This window comes from Solanum lycopersicum, chromosome 10, assembly GCF_036512215.1.
Source record: "Solanum lycopersicum chromosome 10, SLM_r2.1".
NCBI lineage: Eukaryota > Viridiplantae > Streptophyta > Magnoliopsida > Solanales > Solanaceae > Solanum > Solanum lycopersicum.
The window spans coordinates 56,364,901-56,369,039 of NC_090809.1; positions in this window are offsets into that span (position 1 = coordinate 56,364,901).

Here is a 4,139-nt window from a genome sequence, read left to right on the forward strand (position 1 = left end):
CAAGAGAAAAACAAAAAAAAAATACATGAAGCTTTAATTATTGGCATAATTATATAAATACACACTCAAATTTTGATATTCTAGTATTTGAAATTTTTTATATATGTGCCATTTTTTCTTTAATAAAGTTCGACATACTAATTAAACTACTTAAAATATTATATTTATAATTTAACAAAGAATAATAATGAAAAATATGAGTCAAACTTTTAATAAAAGTAAAATTTACAAGAATTTTTTTATACCTTTTCCCTATAAGAAAGTGAAGAACTCAAACTCTTATTAAGATTAGGTTAAGCATTATAAATATACTTTTAACAAATTTAAAACATAAAAAATATAAGGTTCTTATATCTTTTGTTGCCAATAAATAAAAAAATATATAATTTTTTTCTATATGTGCCCTTTTCTTTAATAAACTAACATCTCGATTTGAACATTTATAAGGTGCTATCATGTTCCATGTTGAAAAGTTTTTCAATATACTTTTAAGTCATAGCAAATAAATATTTTCTCCATTGCTTTGTCCATTCTAACTAATATCAAAGTTACTGGTAAAAGTGAAAAAGATACAATCCTTAATTGGCCAAATAGCTAAATTAATGAAATGATATTGCTAAAAGGAATTAATAAGCTATTTAAAAATGATGAAAAAACAAATATATTATTTCATGAAAATACTTAAAAGGAAAAATACAAATTAGGTCTCAATGAGGATTGATGTGGGTTATAGTTCCCCCTAAAACATGTCCTTTGTAAAATCTAAAATGCATAGAATTGAACTCTTGCAAAATCATCACTTATATAGTTGCAATGATCACAATGTCTTCATTCTTTTTGTACCTTCGATTCGCTTTGTGAAAGCGGACATACTAGACTTTGAAAAAACTCTGTCAGAACACCATAATCAAATTCCCTAGTCTTTGAATATCTAATTGAGTTATCCTTTGGATCGTATATCATCACACTATCATCAAACATAATAAAAAATTCACCTCTTTTTGACAAACAAAATGAGTGAGAAAACAAATAATCCACGGGATTTAGAGCACAATCGATTGCAAACATCTTTATCCAAGATTCTTTGTCCTCGTACTCCTCCATAGTCCACACATCTACGTGAGTAGTTGAATTATTACAAATTGCGGAAAGATTATTTCCCAACACCCCCAACACAAGAGCTTCACTCTCTTCTCCATTGTAAGGTCGTTCCACTTTTCTCCATTTTTCATTAATCAAATTGAAAGAGGTTATGCTCCAACCACAAATTTTCCCGACCCAATTAATCGTATCACGTTTAGTGAACAATGTATTATTTGCCAACAATCTTTCTTTAGACTATATATATCTATCTCTTGAAAATGAGGTGGACATCCAACAATAGAAAAAATACACACTACCATGTAATCATCATGGATCTCATCATATCCAAAGCCATAATTAAAATAACCCTCGTTCTTCAATTGAGTTCTAAAACTAGGCAATTTCTTACACTTTCTTATTGTTGGATTCCATAGAAATACTTCATTTTCCTTATTCACAAGACAAACCAATCCATTGATAAAACCCTCAATCGTATAAGATATACCCGAGTTTTCCATGTGATAATCCAAGTCAGTATCCTCCATAATAAAACAATCCTTAAGATTGAGTTCTGGTTGGGTTATACTCAAAATAACATTATGGTTGGTGAAGTATTTGTTATGATTAGCCGATAAATTAAGATGGTACTTGATAAATTTAGGACTAGTAATAAAAACATGCCAAGATTTTGAAACGAACCTGATTTTCAAGAGAGATTTTACCGGAAGCTTTAAGAAAATTTCGATAACAATTTCAATTGGCAGATAAAAAGGGATTGTTGGGTTGCTCTGATGAGATACTCCATGTTTTTTTGATAAGTTTAAAACCTCAATTTCGGAACTTAATTGTTCCTCTGCCATGCTTTAGGATGAATAGGCTTGTTCATCTCTTTGCTAAATTTATAGCAAACTCATATCACTAAAATAAATAAAATAGTGTACTAAAATTTAATGTTAAATCATCTCTCATAATACTTTGGAGAACAAAGTCCGAACTGATAGTCGTTACATGGACAAATTTCAAAATTATAACAAAAGTTATAAATGCGAAGTCACTCTTTTTTCAAAATGAAAAAGTTAGTCTTGTATGGAAAAATAGTCAATAATGTAGTAAATTCAGTTATCACTCTTGGTAAAAATAATCATCATAATAAACATAAAATGCTACCTTAGTCTTGTAAGGAAAAATAGTCAATAATGTAGTAAATTTATTTTATCAGTTATCACTCTTGGTTAAAAAAAAATCATAATAAACATAAAATGTGATCACCTCTAACGATAACAATGAGAACATAGACAAATATATCCTTCAATTTCACCATTAAAGTGGATATATTCCTCGTTAAAAAAGTGGTATAAAAATATTTTTGTTATTTAAGAAAATAAAAATAATTTAAAATTTGTGGTTGTATACCTCTTTTGTTCTTTCTACATCATTTTCCTATATTTGCATCTTTTTGGACAAGCAATTGGTTTGTGGAGTTGCAGCGTATAGGTCATATTTGTACAGTTATTATCGGATATAAGTGAACCATAATTAAAAGCATCCAACACTTTAACAATAATAAAATATTTGCTCAAATTATTTAGCGGCAATCATATAATTGTTGCTATATCATATTTTACGTCAATATAACGTTTAAGTACTTGTAACAAACACTCCATAAGTACCATTAAAGGGTAAATATTTTTTCGACAAAAGTAATTATAGCCACTAAATATCTCTTTTGTTAAAATACGATTACGTGTTAGTCCTTAATAATGATTTGTATCTACTATGCATATCCTTCTGTCCTAACTTGTAATATCCTTTGTATCAGATTCTTTTTGACATCAAGTTTGAATAGTGATTTTAGTCCATTAATTAGTAATATAAGTCTTTTTACTTGAGAAAACGTTTTCTGTTATATAAGAGAAAGAAATCTACTAAGCTATATAACCCTTCCTAGGAGCTCCCACTCCTCACTACAACAAATATGATATATAACTACAAAATTATTAGTTACGATATCAAATTTGTCATTAATTATTTGTTTTTAGTGACAAAAATTTACTTGTTGTACTTAAATGTATCAGACACATACTTTAAGTGACCAAACATAAGAATTCGTTTGCCCACTAAAGTTTTCCATCAAAAAATTATTTGGCATCATTTTGTTAAGTAGTGTTAGTCACAAATTTAAATTTATCTGTGACACAGTACGTCGTCACTAATAGTGAATGTAATTTAAAACAAACTATGACATCAAATTCGTCACTGATTATTCACTTTTAGTGACAAAATTTACTTTTCGTGCTTAAATATATGAGACACATAGTTTTAGTGACGAAACATAAAAATTCCTAGCAAAGTTTTACACCAAAAATTTATTTGGCGTCATTTTGTTAAGTAATATTAGTCACGAATTAAAAGTTGTCGGTGACACATTATTTCGTCACTAATAGTGTATGTAATTTATAACAAACACAACATCAAATTTGTCACTAATTATTCGCTAATAGTGACAAAATTTACTTTTTATGCTTAAATATATGAGACACATTCTTTTAGTGACGAAACATAAAAAGCCGTAGCAAAGTTTTATCCGCTAAAATTTTCCACCAAAAAATTAAGTGACGCGATTTGTTAAGTAATGTTCGTCACGAATTTAAAGTTATCAGTGACAAATTATTCCGTCACTAATAATGTATCTAATTCATGAAAAAAATATTTTTTGTTTTATGATTTATTCAATTTTGACACAAAAGAATTTCATCTAAAAGATATGTTGTTAGAATATCAACAAATTAGAGTTCTTAGTTAAATATTATAAATTTTAGCTATGAAAATTTATACTTAATTATAACATTTACTTCGTCATGATAATATAAATAATTGGTGACAAATATTTAATTGTCTCTAATCAATCTATGATTCAGTTATAACAAAAAAATTATCACAAAATATGTAAGGTGTTAGATAGCGACGACCTAAAATTTGTTGTGACTAATTAAACTATTAGCTACAAAAAAAATCATAGCTAAAACCAATTTTTTTTCTGCAATTGTTCATAATAA